We start from the raw sequence: 19,699 nt of genomic DNA on the forward strand, positions 1-19,699 counted from the left end.
CGTCCTTAGCCGGTGCCTTTCCTCCGGCAGTCCGACCCCCAGGTAGATAAGCGGCGGTAAACAGTTCAATCTCCTTTAAAACAAGCAGGAAATCCCTTTAAAATCTTCTTCCCCCCCTTTCCTGCCTTCTGGGGGGGGAGTTCTTTGCTTGGTGTTGGGTTTCTTGGCTCATAAACTCTCCTGTCAAAAGTTACAGCTTAACTGTCTTTCACTTTAATCTTGCTGCAGGACGGAAAGCAGACTTCCTTTTTAGTGCTTTTCCGTCTCGGTGCCAAATTCCTTAATTTTAGTGTCCAATTTATAATGCAAGCTCAATCCTACTCACGGAAAGTTGCTCTTTTTTAATCCAAAATCTTCGGAAGAAGTCAGCGCTCTCCGCTAATGGCGACGCGGCTTCGCTTCGCAGGCTGGGTGAAAGCGACTCTCAGCACCGCTCCGCGCACCCTCCGCTGATCTATAGCCTTTAAAAAGGCTATTTCACAACGTCGGGGGGGAGCAAAGGTGCCCGCCGAGTCTCCGGTTCACAGGCTACGCGCCTGTGACTTTTGGGGGTCCTTGCTCCGCCGTGAGCAACGGGACCCGAACCCGCGAAGCAGATCTCTCCCGGAGCTCCGGGAGAAATCCGCCATTCACGTCAAGGTGAAGATTGAGGGTCAGCTGTGCGACATGGAGGTGGACTCCGGATCTGGATTCACTATCGTGTCGGACCAGACCGCGAGGACATTCTTCCCCAGGGGTAAGTTGCCCCCTCTGGAGCCCTTCCCGGCAACTTTGCAGTCATACTCAGCGGGCCGCATCCATGTCATGGGAATGTGTGCCGTGAGAGTACAGTTCCGGGACAAACAGGCGGTACTCAAACTGGTGATTGCGAAGGGCAGTCGCCCCAGTCTCCTGGGCACTGACTGGTTCCCTGCCCTGGGACTGAGTATATCAGGGCTTAATTCAATCCAAACCTGCCCTGAGATGAGCGAGGCATTATGCAAAGAATTTGCTGGTCTCTTTAATGGAAAACTGGGTTGTTATAAAGGGCCCCCAGTTGACTTCGAATTGGACCCTGGGGTGGCCCCAATCCGACTCAAACCAAGGCGAGTGCCATTTGCACTGCAACCCAAGATCGAAGCAGAGCTGGATAGATTGGTCAAGCAGGGAGTTCTCTCACCCGTGGACTCTGCTAAGTGGGAGACTCCAATCGTCACGCCCCTTAAAGCAAATGGGGAAGTCAGGATCTGTGCAGATTACAAATGTACTATCAATAAGGCACTCAGGGGAAACTCATACCCCATTCCAGTCGTATCACATCTGTTGGCTAAACTGGCTGGGGGCAAGGTGTTCGCCAAAATTGACCTGGCACAAGCTTACCAACAGCTGCCAGTAACCCCACAATCAGCGGAAGCACAGACTATTGTCACACATAAAGGGGCGTTCAGAGTTAACAGATTACAATTTGGAGTTTGTGTGGCCCCAGGGATTTTTCAAGGGCTCATGGAACGCCTGTTAAGAGGTCTGCCAGGGGTCTTGCCATTTTTTGATGACGTTTTGATTGCTGGAAAAGACCCACAGGAACTGGGTGCGCGTGTCCGTGCAGTGTTGCTCAAGTTCAAAGAGGTGGGGTTGCAACTGAAAAAGGAAAAATGCAGTTTTGGGGTGCCAACTGTGGATTTCTTGGGGTTTAAAATTGATGCATCAGGCATCCACCCCACAGATGCTAAGATTAAGGCCATCATCGAGGCACCACGACCACAGAACAAGACGGAGTTGCAGTCATTCCTGGGACTTATTAACTTTTATCATTCGTTCTTACCCCAGAAAGCTTCGGTAGCTGAACCATTACATAGACTGTTGCAGAAAAAGAATGTGTGGCGATGGGGGCAGGGGCAGCAGAAGGCTTTTGACTCCTTGCGAGGAATGCTGAGTAGCAGGAGCGTCCTTGCTCATTATGATGAGTCGAAGCCGCTGGTCCTGGCATGTGATGCCTCTCAATACGGCCTGGGGCGGTGCTGAGTCATAGGGAACCGGATGGGTCGGAAAAGCCCATCTCTTTTTTTTATTTATTAAATATTTATTAGCATTTTCAAGAAACACACAACAAACAAAAACAAAAAATAAACAAAACACAAAAAAAGGAAAAAAAACACAAAAATCCATAACAAAACTCGACAGCAAAAGAAAATATAAAAAACACATAAAGTTTCTAATACTTATTATTCTTAACCTTATTTCTCAGACCTCCTCACCTCTCCCCTTCTTGTATTCCAATTTAAATTGTCAGTTCAGCAAGTCCTTAACTTATTTCTTTACCTTAACTTATACATTTGTTCTAACATACCATTATTTTACTTTGCTTCTTTTTCCCATTTCCTCAATTTGTTTTTAACAGTCTTATTTTCAGTTAATTTAAAATAGAAGAAATCAATTTTACCTTATTAAAAACACACATCAATACTTATACCTCATTAATTATTCTTAAGCCTTTTTCCTAAGGTCGACCGAAGTTTCCCTTCCATGATTTACCCAGTTTCCTTACCACTAACTAAATATAAAAAGCAAATTATCCTTATGTGCCCTTTGGATTCCCAACCTCCACCCACCCTTTTCCCGGTTCCAGTCCCCAACCAATATCCGTCAGTCTTTATGTTATTTATTTAGCCTGGAGATCTCACGTCTGAGGCCCTTATATCTCTCTCAGTTCCTTTCTGCCGGTCTCTTTGATAGTCCTTGATGTTGAGCCCCAAATCTCGGAGGGGCTCTGGCCCAACAGAATCCACGTTGCTTCCAGCCAGTCCTCCATACTTAAAAGCAAAGCCTATGGGGAGCTCCAACTCTTGTTTCAAATTTCTTACAGATCCAAATGTCCCCAAAGCTCCAGCTTTCACCTTCAACAAATTTGTAATCCTCAGGTCTTCAGATCTCCTCCAGAGGAGATCTCTCCATTTTCCAGACTCCCATTCAGACCAGGCTTTCCACATCCAATTTTTATTGTTCTTTTTTATCATCATGTCAGGCCTCATATTGTAGCTCTCCTTTAACTCCTGCAAATCTCCTGCTCCTCCTTCATTTTCTTCAAAAACAACACATTGCTCCATCGTTTCTACACTTTCAGTTTCATTTATTTGTTCAGTTGAATAGGCTTCCTGTTTCAAGTCCTTATCAGGCTCAGAACTGTTGTTTACTGTCCAGTATAGTAGTGATACTTTTGTAGACAAAACATTGTATTCATCTTTCAGGTTTCCCAAGAGAACGAATGCTCTGTCCAGTTCTGCTTGGAATTTACATACTCCAGTCATTTTTGTACTGTAATGACCCTATTGCCCCTCTAGGGGGATTTTAGTTCCTTAATGTTCCTTTCAGCCCAAAACCAAAAGTCCAGTTATTTTGTTTCAGCCCTCCTTGTTTTCAATAAAATTGTACCAAATGAACCAGCAGAAACAGCAGAAACAATGTTCTCTTTTTCCAGCTGACAACTAGCTGACTAGCAGCTCACTTGACAGCTGTCAAAATCTTCCATTTACCAGGCTTCTCATAGGACGTTCCCGGGTCTCGGGGGGGGGGTGAAATTTCAGTCCCCAAATTCTTTTTATCCTCCAGTAAGTCTTCTTATAGTGTCAAAACCGTGAAATCAAGATCTTTTCAATAAAAGTCAAAAAGCAAATTCTCCCGACCTTAGCTGCCCAGTCCTTTGCTTTAAGTTGTTTACAAAGAGGGGGGGGTGTGACTTCCTTTTTAGCCCCTTCCCGCTCGTTCCAAATCCAAAATTAAATTTTTAAAAGTTCCAATCTCCGTATTACTCACGGGTTTATATTTTAGAGTCCAATCGGTCTTGGAAGAAGTTGGCGCTCTCTGTCAATGGCTTGCGGCTTCACTCCGTAGGCGAGGGAGTACTCTCAGCACCACGCCTCACCCTGCCTCCGTTCCGAAGCCTTTAAAAAGGCTCCGTCGCGGATTGGGGGGGCGCAAATGGTGCCCGCCGAGTCTCTGTGTTCACAGGCATCCGCGCCTGTGATTTTAAGGGTCTCCGCTTCGCCGCAGCGGCCAGACCCAGACGCTACGGAGCCGATTCCCTCCGGAGCTCGGAGGGAATCCGCCATTAAACACTGGCGCCAACCCGGAAGTTTGGAAAAGCCCATCTCTTTCTATTCCCGTACGTTGTCGCCCACGGAGCGCAACTATGCTCGAATTGACAAAGAGGCGCTTGCAATTGTGGCAGGAATCAAAAAGTTCCATGATTATGTGTATGGTCGCCATTTCTCCATTGAAACGGACCACAAACCACTGTTAGGGTTGTTCAACCCGAACAAACAAACGCCACAAATTCTCTCCCCCAGAATGTTGCGTTGGTCTATATTCCTGAACGGGTTCCAGTACACCTTGACCCATGTGCCGGGGAAACAGTTGTGCCACGCTGATGCGCTGAGTCGATTGCCTCTTCCTGGCGGGAGCAATGAGGATCCTGCTCCAGCGGAGCACATAATGATGCTGGAAACACTTCCGGGGGCTCCTGTAACGGCTACTGATATAGCTGAGAAAAGGAGGAAAGATGCTGTTCTCTCCCGTGTGCTCACTTGGGTGGGGAGGGGGTGGCCAGGTGGTCCGCATGAAGACAAATTCAGGCCTTATGCGACAAGGCAGCACGAGTTGTCCATGCATAAGGGTTGTCTCCTGTGGGGAGATAGGGTGATCATCCCAGCACCACTGAGAAACAGGGTTCTTGAGACGCTTCACATGGGACACCCGGGAATGGTCAGGATGAAGTCGCTAGCCCGATGTTATGTGTGGTGGCCTGGAATGGACCAGAACATAGAACAATGGGTACGAACATGCAAGGCATGCCAAGAGGTGCGGCCTGTTTTGATCTCTTCAATTGAAAATGATAAGTGAATGTTGAGATATTTCCTAAGTTGCACACTGTTATCATATATCAAACCAAAATTGCACCATGTGTCTGTTTTTTTGCAGGGGGTGGCGTTCCTGTCAATACTTATTCCCCTCCCCTAGCGTTATAATAATAAATTTTATTTGTATCCCACCCTCCCCAGCCAAAGCCGAGCTCAGAGCTGCTAACATCATATAAATAAGACCATATGCATAATACAATTAATCAGTCAAAATTAAGATACATCCCACAATTAATTCAAACAATTAAAACTAAAACTAAAACTGGACAAGTGGCAATCTTCAGGTTAAAATTGGAAGCGGTTAATATTTGCCAAGACCAACTGTTTCCACTGATATTATAAGGACCTATGAGTGGGCTGGGAACCTCCTTCGCGCTTGTTCTTATACAAAGAGAAAATGAGTCAGACTGAACCCTGACCAAAGGCCTGGCGGAACAACTGTGTCTTGCAGGCCCTGCGGAAAGATGTCAAATCTCGCAGGGCCCTGGTCTCTTGGGGAAGAGCGTTCCACCAAAAAGGCCCTGGCTCTGGTCGAGGCCAGTCTGATCTCCCTGGGGCCCAGAATCTTCAGGGTGTTATTATCTGCAGACCTTAAGGTCCTCCATGGGGCAGAACAGGAGAGGCAGTCTTGTAGGTACGAGGGTCCTAGGCCGTGAAGGGCTTTAATTAAAACCAGCACCTTAAACCTGATCCTGGACTCCACCAGGAGCCAGTGCAACTGGTATAGCACTGGGTGAATGTGATCTCGCAGCGAGGACCCCGTAAGGAGTCTCACTGTGACATTCTGCACCCGCTGGAGTTTCTGGGTCAGTCTCAAGGACAGCCCCACGTAGAATGAGTTACAATAATCCAGTCTGGAGGTGACCGTCGCTTGGATCACAGTGGCGAGGTCGGGGCAAGAGACGTAAGGGACCAACTGCTTAGTTTGGCGGAAATGAAAAAATGCCACCTTTGTTGTCTTCTTGATCCTTGTCCATCCTGGCTAATAAAAGCAAGCCGGGAAGGGCTGGGCGATGGGCTCTGTGGGGTGGTGAATGCTTCTCTCTGTGAGGGAGCCTTCCCAGGCCCACTGAAAGAGGCGGTCATTAAACCACTTTTTTTAAAAAAAATCTTTAGACCTGGCTAATATGGCCAACTATCACCCAGTCTCAAATCTTCCATTCTTGGGCAAGGTGACTGAGCAGGTGGTTGCTGAACAACTCCAAGCACGCCTGGAGGATGCGGACCATTTGGATCCCTTCCAGTTGGGATTCAGGCCTCACCACGGGACTGAAACTGCCTTGGTCGCACTGGTTGATGATCTCCGGTGGGCTAGGGACAAAGGTGAGAGCTGTTTCCTAGTTCTGCTGGATCTCTCAGCGGCGTTTGATACCATCGACCATAGCATCCTTCTGGACCATCTTGAGGAGCTGGGAGCTGGGGGCACTGTTATACCAGCTCCATCTGGTATGCAGGCTGAGATCCTACCTGCCTGCAGACTGCCTCGCCAGAGTGGTGCATGCTCTGGTTATCTCCCATTTGGACTACTGCAATGCACTCTACGTGGGGCTACCTTTGAAGGTGGCTCAGAAATTGCAATCACCGTATTTTCTGCTCTATAAGACTCACTTTTTCCCTCCTAAAAAGTAAGGGGAAATGTGTGTGCATCTTATGGAGTGAATGCAGGCTGCACAGCTATCCCAGAAGCCAGAACAGCAAGAGGGATTGCTGCTTTCACTGCGCAGCGATCCCTCTTGCTGTTCTGGCTTCTGAGATTCAGATTTTTTTTTCTTGTTTTCCTCCTCCAAAAACTAGGTGCGTCTTGTGGTCTGATGCATCTTATAGAGTGAAAAATACGGTAATCCATATTACGGCGGCTAGGCTGGTGACTGGGAGTGGCCGCCGAGACCATATAACACCGGTCCTGAAAGATCTTCATTGGCTCCCAGTACGTTTCTGAGCACAATTCAAAGTGTTGGGGCTGACCTTGAAAGCCCTAAACGGCCTCAGTCCAGTATACCTGAAGGAGCGTCTCCTCCCCCATCATTCTGCCCAGACACTGAGATCCAGACACTGAGATCTGGCCTGCGAGAAGTGAGGTTCCAGGGAACCAGGCAGAGGGCCTTCTCAGTAGTAGCGCCTGCCCTGTGGAACGCCCTCCCAGCAGATGTCAAGGCAATAAACAACTATTTTACTTTTAAAAGACAACTGAAGGTGGCCCTGTTTAGGGAAGTTTTTAATGTCTGGTGCTGTATTGTTTTTAATATTCAGCTGGAAGCCGCCCAGAGTGGCTGGGGAAACCCAGCCAGATGGGTGGGGTAAAAATAATAAATTATTATTATTATTATAGTTGTAACCTGCACCTACACAGAAAGGGAGACATCGAAGATTACACCCAAACTCTTGTCGGAAGGCACCAGCACTAATTGCATCTTCGCAAAGGATGGGAGTTCTCTTTTCCATCTGGACTCCGCCCAAAATGTTGGTCTACAAAAGCCACTGAGGATCCCAGAGAATCAAAGCATCACTCTCCAGGGAATCGCAGAGATGAAGATTCTGGTCCTCACCCTCTTCTGCCTCCTCCTTGCAGAGAATGAAGCCAAAAGGTTTGATAAATGTGAACTGGCTAAGCGTATGAAACAGGAGGGGTTGAATGGCTATCATGGCACCAGCCTGGCTGACTGTGAGTTTGCTCTTCCTTTCGCTTCAACTTTGCAACTTCTGGTGTTTTAAGGGCAAAGCTGAAATGGGGACTTCTTTTCGGGAAAAGGTTCACACACCCTGCTGCCCATCAAAATCTCCCAACTTTCATTTGTTGTTTGTGCAAATTTCTATTTAAGGCCGGGGGGGGGGTAAACGTTACAGGCAGCTTCCGTAGTGAACATTGAAAGAAAGTTTTTGAATTATTCTGTTTCAAAATGCTGCAAATTTGACCAAAAAAAAGTGCACCCCGAGCGTATACCCAAATTGTAGCCTTTTTCTTGTCCACTTTGTTCCAGGGGTCTGTACTGCTTTTTATGAAAGCAGATTTGACACCAGTGCCGTTGGGCCACCAGACTCCGATGGCAGCCGTGACTATGGAATCTTTCAGATAAGCAGCCGCTGGTGGTGCGACAGTGGACATCGCCCAACAGCCAACGGGTGTAAAACCTCCTGCAATGGTAAGCAACTTGATACTGCAGGGATTGCTAGCTCCCTCTTCTTTAATTCAGTTCACATTTGAAGGTGAATCTACCTAATTTGCACTTTCTGAAATAATACACGGACAAACACACTGCACATTCTTCAAAACTCACACTTCTAATCTTGCAGTGCACTTCTCAAGCCAACTGCATTGGGCACAGTATGCCTACAAATAGATATATTTGCAAAAGTTACATACAAAAGTACATTAGATTACAAAAAAATTGCATACAAAGCTGTCATTCAGGAGAATTTCACACTAAAAAACTGCTGAATTTACATGAAGACTTTTTAAAGAAAGAAATCCCCAACCTCCCTGCCTCCACCCCCAGCTGTCTCTGTCCAGCTCTCAGGACTGTCCTTAGTCAGTGGTCCCCAATGTTTTTGGTATGGTGACCCACAAAGCCAAATTTGCAAGACATGGTGACTACAGATTTATTGTCAAATGAATTTTGGACCTTAGGACTTCCATAAATGCTGGTACCATTATCTTAATAAATTTTAAAATGTGTCTCCCACACTTCTCTCTTCCTGTGCCCCCATCTTTGTTGAATTTGTGATGAACTTTTAATGACAGAGTTAATAATAAAAATTAAAACTACATAATGAAATTCAAAATGTTTCACATAGTATAGGTTCCATTTATTCATTTGAGTTAAAGCCATTGGAGTGAGCACAGGAAAAATTGTAGAGAGTACAGTCATTGCTGCTTTCCTCCCCCCCCCCCACTTCATGTTTACCATGGGAAGCCAGCTGTGCCCTGTTTGTCCTGACTGTGCCACTAAATATTGTTTTTACATGCAAACATACACACTGGTACTGCTGTTGTTGAATAACACCAGGGAGTACTCCTAGTACCAGGAAAATCTATACAAGGTAGCTAGACAATACTATTGCATACACACAGAGCACACACCTAATCATCATCATCATCATCATCATCATCATCATCATCATTTATTTATACCCAGCCCATCTGGCTGGGTTTCCTCAGCCACTCTGGGCAGCTTCCAACAAAAGAGTTAAAATACATTAAAACATTAAAAGCTTCCCTAAACAGGGCTGCCTTCAGATGTCTTCTAAAAGTCTGGTAGTTGTTATTCTTTTTGGCATCTGGTGGGAGGGTGTTCCACAGGGAGGGCGCCACTACCGAGAAGGCCCTCTGCCTGGTTCCCTGTAACTTGGCTTCTCACAGTGAGGGAACCACCAGAAGGCCCTCAGAGCTGGACCTCAGTGTCCGGGCAGAACAATGGGGGTGGAGACGCTCCTTCAGGTCTACTGGACTGAGGCCGTTTAGGGCTTTCAAGGTCAGCCCCAACACTTTGAATTGTGCTTGGAAACGTACTGACACATACAGACCACAGACATACAGGCAAGTTTTGTGTCTCTTGCTCCACCTTATACTACACAGATATACAATCACTCAGATATGCCTCTCTCTCTCTGCTCAGGCGCTTGTCTTCCTCTCTCTTATGCACCACACATGCAAGCGTGCATCCCTCTGCCCTCACCAGCAGCGTAGTGTGGGTTGCTGCCCCCTCCCTGGTTGGGGCAGGGGGTGGCACGCAGAGCCCCCAGAGGGTGGACGGAGCCCGCCCCCAGCAGGCTCTTTGACTGCTGCCTCCATCCACCTGCCCACCAGACCAACCTGCCTGCCGCTGTGCCTCGACTGCCAGGGCTCGGTGCCTGTCATGGGGATCTTCTTTTTCTTCTTCTTCTTCTTCTTTCGCTTCTTCTTCTTCTGTGGCAATCACTCCTAGCCGAGTAAGATTGTCTACCATAAACATGGTTTTAACAGTGAATTGTAGAGGCCAATTCTGGATCCACATGTCCTTCCACAGGGGGGACATTGGTTTCTGGGCAGGAGTTGATCACGGTGCGGATTGGCCAAGCGTGCCTTCCTCTTAGCACATTTCTCCCTTGTGTCCTGAGTTCGAGTGTCTTCAAAGCCCAGGACACCTTTGGTCAAGGCTGGTCTCCAGCTGCAGCGCTCACAGGCCAGTGTTTCCCAATTGTTGCCTGCCGCTGTGCCTCAGCTCCCAGGTCTCAGTGCCTGTCGTGGGGATACCTGATTGCACACCCTCAAAAATGTGTGCTGGGGCGATGACCCCTCTGGCTCCTCCACGCTACACCTCAGCCCCTCTCACACACTGCCCTCTTCCCTTCTGACCACACATACATGTAACCCCTTTTTCTCACTTGCACAAAACAACGTGTAAATCTGTCCCTCCCTTCTTCCATCACACACACACACACACACACACACACACACACATTACTTGAGCGCTAATATCCCAATTCTAAAAAGCATCTTCATAGGGCTAAAGAACCATTTGCCAGCAGCGCCACCTAGTGGGCAGCAAGACCCCTTACCATCCGAGGAGACCTCTGCCTCTCCTTCACTTCTCCAACCCTTTTAAAAACAAAACATCCCAGCACAAGGCAAAGGAGGCACCTGCTTGTGGCTGATGGATAGCAGAATCCTGAATGTGCCGGGGCAGCCCTGCTGCTCCTCCCCATCCCACCCCTTCCATTTAGTCTTACTGATCATGGGAGAAACAAGGCACTCACTGCTTGCTGGCAGGCAGCAGCAGCAGCCGGAGCAAGCAGGGATCACCCTCCATCGCCTTCCTTCCTTTCATTTTATTTCAAGTAATCTGGAGGCAGGCAGCTGTGCGAAGAAAGGTCCTAGCACTCCTTACCAAAGTATTCCAACCGGGGGGGGGGGGGAGCACTGAAGAACTCAACCCACAGCTGGTTTGGCTGCCCACTTGCAGGTCGGGACCCCTAGGCCATGACCTTGACGTTTGGTGCCTGCTTGAATCTAAGGCTCTGGCTCTGGGAGAAGGCAGACCCCCTTTGGGGTGTTGACGCTGTGAACCCCTTCATGGCAGGCCCAGGTTGTAGATATGTGTAAGTAAACCATATAATATTGGTCAGGCTGGCCCCCTCCAAGGATGCAGGTCTGGGGGTGGGGTGCAAAATTGTGCCTCTCCACTCTGGTTCAGAGTGGCTCGCATCCCACCAGGCCATCCGCGTGTTCCCCAGACCACTGGGCAATACAGCTCCTTACCCAGGGTTCGAGGGACAAGGAGGGTGTTGATGCAGGGCAGAAGAGGAGGCAGCCATGGGCATAGCCATGGGGGGCAGGGAGGCAGAAAGAAAGACTGAACTAACTGACCAATCACGTCCAAAAAATGGAACTGCTGTGTCCTTGACCTCTGACATTTGACCTCTAACCCTCTAATTCAAGCTTGGGTGGACCTCTAGGAAAAGGCATTCCACACTTCAGAGGCAGCCTCTGCAACCTTGGGGGTGTTTGTATTCTGGGGTTTGCATTTTAGGAATCCCCAGTAACCTCCTTTGCTTTCTGACAAATCTTTGCCAGCATTCTTAAACGATGACATCACAGATGATATCAAATGTGCCAAGAGGATTGTCCTTGACCCCCAAGGGATGAACGCCTGGTAAGTGCTAATATCTCAGTGCTTGGAACATTCAATACCTGCCAAGTTTTCTGTTCACATAACTGTGTAGAGGAAGGTGGTTTCACTTGACTGTTGTACAGCTGGCAGCTAAAGATCCTTCCCCAACAGGCACTGACAAGGGCTAAAGATGCTTCCTTAAATGTACAGCCAGTAGTGCCCTCACTGCTCTGGGACCCTGCTGCCCTTCTCCACTTCCTCTGAGTAACTGGCAGCATCACACAGTGCTGGGAAGCCAGGAAAAGACCGCAGCCCCACCCGCATCACAAAGCCAGCCACCACTGTGTGCAGCAAACACTTGGTAGCTGTCTTGGTGGGGATTTAAGGAAATTATTTGGCAACTGAGCCAATGTGTAGTAGTGGTAAGAGAGGACCTGGGAGACCAGAGATCAAATCCTGACTCAGCCAGGAAGTTCACAGGTTGACATTGAGTCAGTCACTGTCTCACAACGCAGCCTACACCAGTGTTTTTCTAAGGAGAAGAACCATGTATGCCACCTTGAGCTCCTTGGAGAAAAGGGGGGGGGGGTATAAATGTAGTAATAAATAAACTGGAATGCAGGAAAGGACAAGACAGTCTAAGTTCTGTCATGGGCTGGAGCCAAGTCCTGGGGCAGATGGTTCACTTCCCAAGTTTGCTTGGAGGTCTTTCACAGAAGGCTATCAATGCTTAGCAGCCACAATGACTCTGTTCCACCTCCATTGTTAGGCACAATGTGCCTCTGAATGTGCTTCTCATTCACTGGATCATCACCTTGTCGTGGTGTGTGGGCTTGCACGTTCCTATGACCCTTGGGAGTGTAGCAGGAACCCCCCCCCCCAATCATTCTGTTTGTACAAACTTCACACACACACACACTCACACACTACATACGCCACATTTCTGTTATAAATTCATAGAAAATCAACCATACATCGGATTTGCACTGTTCCATTTTATTTTACTCCATATGACAAGAACTATCAAAGGGGGGTGGCTTGGTCCTGGTCAGCCATAATCCCTTCACCGTCTCAGCACATCCACAGGAGCCCTGCCCAGTTGCTATGCCAACCCTGATGATCCCAGACAGAAGACAATCAAGATCACCAAGAACTTGCATATGGGAGTGGATTCAGCATGGACTGAAACAATGGACAATGATCAGATCTTCCCTCTGGGGGCAGGAAACTGCAAACTCCCCTTTGTCTCCTGGAAGTGACTCATGGGGAGGGGGGAAAGGAGGAACTAGCCAGGTGACAAGACACTCAGGTTACCACCAACTCCTCCCTCAACCCCTCCTTTCTGTAATGTATGCATGATGTTTCTGGGGGTGGGCTTGACCTAGAGGAGGGGAATTTCAAAAAGTTTTTATAAGACCTTGCACACTATTTTTCTGGGTCTTTCCTCTCTCTTGCAAGTGAGGGGAACACCCTGTTGCAACAGTTCAATAAAGGCCAAGCCTACAGGCTGCTGTTTTGCTCCAAGTTATCCTGGTTGGTGTCTTTACTTTTTGTCCAAGGGAGCCCTCGGATTTTTCCGGTAACAGGAGCGAGGCAATCGGGAGTCTCGTACTCCCAGCAGGGTCCCCCAAGGCGGTAGGGTCAAAGGGGAGGAGCTAGACAAAGAATGATCCAGGAAGTCCTCAGTGGCAGGACCGTGAAACTGGAAGCCCCTAGTCATGAACCGGCACATGGGAGGTGGATACAGATTCAGTTGCTCAGACTCAAGGAATGAGGCAGTTGAGCAGCTCGACAGCTGTATCCATGACTGACCAGTAAAGTTCCATGGGATGGGATGGGAAGCAAAATTTTGCTAGAAGGGCATCATGGGCTGTTAGTAGGTAGACTTCCTGTTGACCACCAAAACTGATCATCAGCATGAACAGAAAGAATGACCCTGCAGCTGACGCAAATGCCTCACTTGGAAATGTTGTGGAGCTTTTAAAGAAGATCCACCTCACTTGTAGTTAGTTATCCAAGCAACAGTCATGTGGCTTCCCTTGCTTCATTTTTTGCTCTTATTCTGACTTTTAGGGTTGCTTGGAGGAATCATTGCAAAGGAAAAGATCTCTCTGGGTGGACAAAAGATTGCAATCTCTGAGTTCCATGGTCCTGAATGAATTCTAGCATTTCTCTTGAGATCCCCTTTGATGAAACATCTACCTACTGCCATATAATCAAGATCCAGCTGCTTCTTTCTAGACTAGCATTTGCATGTTGTGCCCCACCCCATGGTGGAGGGAAATGGCCCTCTTTCTATATGAGGGAAAGTGATTATTATTTTTGAGTGTGTCTGGGGTGGTGAGACATCTTGCTCTGGATTGAGAGCTTCTCTGCTTGAAAATCTTCAATAAACTGAACATAAACAAAACTCTTTTCTTGCTTGATTGGTAAATAGAAATAACAGAATTAGGTTGAGCATCATCGTCTCATCATAATTTGCAGGGAGGTGCCGAGGCGTATCTAGGTCCCTTGCACCCCGGCAAGGAGCTGTCTGGGCACAAACACACCAGAAAAATCACTTCTTGCACATGTGATCTTGCTGCGACAGCAGCAACGCACTGCCACACACATAAACATAATAATCTCCCGCAGTCTACCTTCATGCTTCCTTGCCATCTCTCCCACCACTCAGCTCCCAGCTCTATCTAAACTCATGACATTATACAGATAACTAGTGTCAGCGCTGCCCAAGGTCCCAGCTCACACAAGACCAACGCTGCTTCTTCCTCAAGTTAAAAAGTCTTTATTGAAGTTCAGTTTCATTTCCAGACGCGCAGCGCGCAACGCTACGTCTATCCATCAGACCGTAGAAGTCCCATCTGAATCTCCTCCCCCCTGACACCAGCTTAAGATTCTAGCCTTACTCCACCTCTTCCTCTGTTCCTTCTTTCTCTGGGTCCTTCTGCTAGTCGGAGTCTCAGCCCTCCTAGATTCTTCTGACGCTGATTCTGCCGACTCTTCTCCCCCCCTCCTTCGGGCTTTAGGACCTGGCTCCCAATCCGGGTTTTCTGCTGTCCCGCGCTCCTCCACATTTGAACTTGGGGCGCGCGCGCAGCCTCCCACTTTCCTTCTGACCGTTACACTTGTGTCACTGCTCCCCCTTTCGGGGAGGCTAGCTGGACCTGGCCTTCCCTCCATCTCCCCACTCCCCGATGGAGGAGAAGCTGGTCCTGACTCACGTGACTCTTCCCCCCCACTGTGCTCTGGTGGGGGAACTGGCCCTACTCCTCCGCTACTCCTTTGGGACTCCCCTCTGGTTCCTTGTTTATGGATCGTCCCCCCTGGGACTCGCCTCGCCCTTACCATAGGCGCCCCCTCCTGGGAATCTTCTGATTCGCTGGAGAAGCTCATGGAATCTCTCGGTCCACTGTCATATTCCCCTACGCTCCCCTCTGATTCCTCTCCTCCGCTCTCTATTTGCTCTCTCCCCTGCTCTTCTGCTCCTGAGCCTCTGACATCCATCCCCCCCTCGAAGCCCCCCCTTCCCCCTCCCCCTCTTCGGGTGTGGGTTCCAGGTGCTCCAGCGCTGGGGGTGTGAGTGCTGGCTTCCGTTCTCTCCCCCTGGTGTGCAACCGGCCAGCGGGATCAGGCCCCCCCACGATGGGTTCGTCGACGTCGACTTCCTCTGCTTCCATTTCTCTGCTGTCGTGCTCAAAACCAAGATCCTCCCCCCACACGTCCATGTCCACCTCTCCACCCGGTCCCTCGGGTGAGGCTGTGTGCAAGGGCCCCCTCAGCAGTTCCCTGCTCCACCCCACTTCTGGTTGAGTGTCCCACCAATAGGAGCGGTCCGTGGCAAACCCCGAGAGCGACCCCTCCGGGGAGCTCATCCCCGGCGTCGGCTCCTCATCTGAGGAGAAACCTTGGAACGTGCTGGCTGACAGTGTGGGTGTGAAAAGCCAGTCATCGAAATACTCCGCCGGCATGGGTCTGTGTGGGAAGATCGAATGGAACTCGTCTTTGAGGTAGTGCTCCTCCACGGCGTAGCACGGCACCCACTCGTTGGCGCTGGCCGGAGTACCCTCCCTGGCGAGGAGATATTCAACTCCCTCTTCCCCCCATCTGGAGTCCAAAATCTGCGTGACCTCGTTGAGTGGCGTCGCCCTCTGTGGTCCCTCCCCTGTTGGCGATGGGCTACGTGGGGCTGGTGCGGTCCCTGGCGCCTGAAACCTGTGGGGTGCCTTGTAAGGCGTGAGCACTGACCTGTGAAAGACTGGGTGCATTCTGGAGCCCTCCGGGAGTGTCAACCGGTAGGCCACTGGATTGATTTGTGCCGCGACCTGGTAAGGTCCCAGCTGCTTGTGTCCTAGCTTCCTCTTAGCTAGCGTTCTGGCCGGCACTGCCTGAGCTGCTAACCAGACCCAGTCCCCTACCTGTATGTCTTCCCCAACCCTCCTGTGCCTGTCTGCCTGCATCTTGTAGGCGTGTTTCGCGAGTTCCAAGTGCCTTCGGAGTTGCTCATGGACCTCCTGTAACTCTGCGGCTAAGTGCTCTGCCCCCCGTGGCTCCCCCTCTGCCTCGGTCTCCAACCCCGGGAAGGTTCTGGGGTGGTGCCCATTGTTGGCGAAGAACGGTGTCACCCCTGTAGACCCGTGCTTCGTGTTGTTGTAGGCAAACTCGGCTAGCGGTAGGTAGTCCACCCAGGTCGAGGGCTGTTGATTGGCGTAGCATCGCAGGTACTGCTGCATGATGGCGTTGACCCGCTCCGCTTGTCCGTTGGTCTGCGGGTGTCGTGCCGACGCTAAGTTGATCTTGACGTTCAGGATGCCCAGCAGCTTCTGCCAGAAGTTCGAGATGAATTGGCGGCCCCGGTCGGACAGGATGGACCGCGGCAGGCCGTGAGCTTTGAATACGTGGTCTATGAACAGCTTGGCGGTCTGTTCCGCTGTGGCCACCTTCGCGCACGGAATGAAATGCGCCATCTTGGTGAAGAGGTCTACGACCACGAGTACCGCTGTTTTGCCGCGCGAACTGGGCAGATCTGTAACAAAGTCCAGGGCCACTTCCTCCCATGGTTCGAGCGGCGTCTGCAGCGGTTCCAGCAGACCCGCCGGCTTCCTGTGTACTGGCTTGGCCCTTTGGCAGGTGTCACACCTGGAAACGTAATCCGCAACTTCTCCCCGCACCTTGGGCCACCAAAAGTCCCTGGTGACTAATTCCGCCGTCTTGTCCTTGCCGAAGTGCCCAGCGCTGGGCGCGTCGTGCAGCTGCTGCAAGACTCTCGCGCGAAGGTCGTCTCCCGGTACGTAGAGAGCCCCTTTGCGGAGGAGTAGTCCGTCGCGTATCTGGAACTCGTCGTCCCTCGCTGTGCCGTTTCGCACCTCCTCCATCTTGGATTGCGCAAACGAATCCGCCTGCAGCGCGCGACGGACTGCGTCCAGGTCCACTGCGGCTGAAGCGCACGCCCACACCTCTGGTGCGAAAATGTGTTTGGCCGCTGCCGGTGCCGCTTCCTCGAGATACTGCGGCTTCCTGGATAGCGCATCCGCCATGACGTTGTTGTCTCCCGGGATGTATTCTATCCGGAAATCGAAGTCAGCAAAGAACTCCGCCCAGCGGATGTGTCTCTGGTTCAGGAACTTCGCCGTGCGCCAGTACTCCAGGTTCTTGTGGTCCGTGCGGACCTGCACTGTGTGTCTGGCTCCGACGAGGAAGTGCCGCCACGCCTTGAAGGCTGCATGAATGGCCAGCAACTCCCTGTCCCAGATGGTGTAGTTCTGCTCCGACGTGCTGAGCTTCCTGGAGTAGAATGCGCACGGTCTCCAGTCCCCTTGCGGATCTTGCTGCAACAGGACCGCCCCCACCGCTCTGTCCGAGGCGTCCGTTTCAACCCTCATCGGTTTGCTGGGGTTTACGTGTAGCAGCTGTTCTTCGGACGCGAAGAGACGCTTGAGCCTCCGAAAGGACTGCTCCGCCTGGTCCGTCCAGGTGAACTTCTTCTTCTTGGAGCTGAGGGTGTCCGTGATGGCCGCCGTCTCCTTCGCGAACCCCTTGATGAACTTGCGATAAAAGTTGGCGAAACCGACGAACTTCTGGACCTCCTTCCGGTTGCGCGGGCTCTTCCAGTCCAACACTGAGCGGACCTTGGCGCTGTCCATGGCAAGTCCCTTGTCGGACAGCTTGTAGCCCAGGAAATCCACCTCTGTCGTGTCGAACTGGCACTTCTCCAGTTTGGCGTAAAGTCTGTGCTCCCGTAGTCTCTGCAGGACCTCCTTGACGTCCTCCTCGTGCGCCTCCTGCGAGTCCGAAAAGATCAGGATATCATCTAAGAAGCAGACGCACTTCTTGTAGAGGAGTCCTGCTAGCACGTGGTGCATGAAAGCTTGGAAACAATGGGAGCCATTTTGGAGACCAAACGGCATGACTCTGTATTCATAGGTTCCTAAAGGCGTAAACATGGCTGTCTTCCACTCGTCGCCCTCCCGCATGCGTATAAGGTTGTAGGCCCCTCGTAGATCCAACTTGGTGAAGATCCGTCCCTTCCTCACCGTCGCGAGCAGGTCGTCAATTTTGGGCATGGGGAATGCTGTGGGCTTTGTCCTGGAATTGATGATTCTATAATCCACTATGAGCCTCCGTTCGGGCGTGTCTCTCTTCTTCACGAAAAACACGGGACTGCCCCCCACTGCTTTGGATTCCCGGATGAATCCCCGCTTCAAATTGCGATCTATGAACTCCCTGAGTTCTTGCATTTCGTCTTCAGACATGGAGTACAGTCTCCCAGTCGGCAGCGTCGCCCCTGGCAGGAGGTCAATCTTGCAGTCGTAGGGTCTGTGGGGAGGCAGCTTGTCTGCTTCCTTCTCGCAGAAGACTTCCAAAAAGGCCTTGTACTTGTTGGGCACCGCTTGCACCATGCCTAGGTGTAGCTGCGGTGCATCCTCTTGCCCCTCCTCTTCCTGGCAGGTCTGGATGCAGTGCGCTGCGCAGTAGGAAGAGCAGAAGGTCAATTGCCGCTGGTACCACGCTAATGCCGGGCTGTGCCTATCCAGCCAACTCATGCCCAACACTATGGGCGTGTCCGACAGGTGGGTGACGTTGAAACTGATGACTTCACGGTGGTTCCCAATTTGCATCACCAGAGGCGGTGTCTGCTGTACCACCTCTCCTCCCAGTATCTTCCTGCCATCTACCGTGACAACATTTAGGGGCGTCGTGGCTGGCAGGAGTGCTATGCGATGCTGCTTGACGAAGTCCAACCCTACAAAGTCTGCGTTGCTACCAGAGTCAATGGTAATAGGGACCTCCAGGGTGAGCCCATCGGGCAGCTGGAGCGATGCAGTGAGTTGCACCACTGGTTTGGGTGGGAGGGGGTCTGTGGGCTGCAAAATCTCTGGGGACTGCTTCACTGACTCGCCTGGTTGAGCCCCAGAGCCTCCGTCTCCAACCAGGCGTCGCCGTTTCCCTGCTGCTCTACTCCCTGCTGAATTGCTCCTTTTACAGTTGCTGAGGCTGCAGTGTGCTTCTGGAGCCTCTGGGGACACTCTTTGGCCATGTGCAGTGCACTGTCGCAGATGTAACACTTCCTGCTCCCTCTAGGAGCCTTCGCCTTGACTGCTCCTGGTGTTTGGGCTCTGCTTGCTGTCTGAGCCCTTGCACCTCCGATCTCCATTGGCTCCTCTCCCCTCATCAGCGGAGGCGTGGACTGAGCGCGCTCTGTCTCTCTGGGTAGGAAGGGAGTCGTTCTAACTGACGTGTTTGCTCTTCGCCCCTCCTCCCTGCTCCACGGGCGTTCTTCCAGGCGCACCCCAATTGCGAGCGCCCTTTGGACTACTTCCGTGGTGTTTTGGGGTCTCTCCCCCCTGGCCAGCTCATCTTTCACGGCTCCATTCAGCCCCTCCCAGAACAGATCCCTGACGGCAGCTGAGTCCTTCTGCCAGCCCAGCACATTTACTAACCCAAAAAAGCGGGAATGATACTGGCGCACCGTCGCTTTTCCTTGCCGCAATCCATGCATTTCCCTTCTAGCGACATCCACATCCACCGTTGATTTAAAGCAAGCGTCCATGGCTTCAATAAAGGCGCTTGAATCTTTGAGGGCGGGGTCATTTTCGCGTAACAAGGTTCGCAGCCACGACTTAGCTTCCCCATGCAGATGAGTGATTATGAAACCCACTTTCTCCTCCTCATCTCTAAAGTCTTTCCGAAGCAATTTGAGCGCGAAAACTACTTCTGCTCTGA

The sequence above is a fragment of the Podarcis raffonei genome, chromosome 12 (assembly GCF_027172205.1).
Source record: "Podarcis raffonei isolate rPodRaf1 chromosome 12, rPodRaf1.pri, whole genome shotgun sequence".
Taxonomy (NCBI): Eukaryota; Metazoa; Chordata; class Lepidosauria; order Squamata; family Lacertidae; genus Podarcis; species Podarcis raffonei.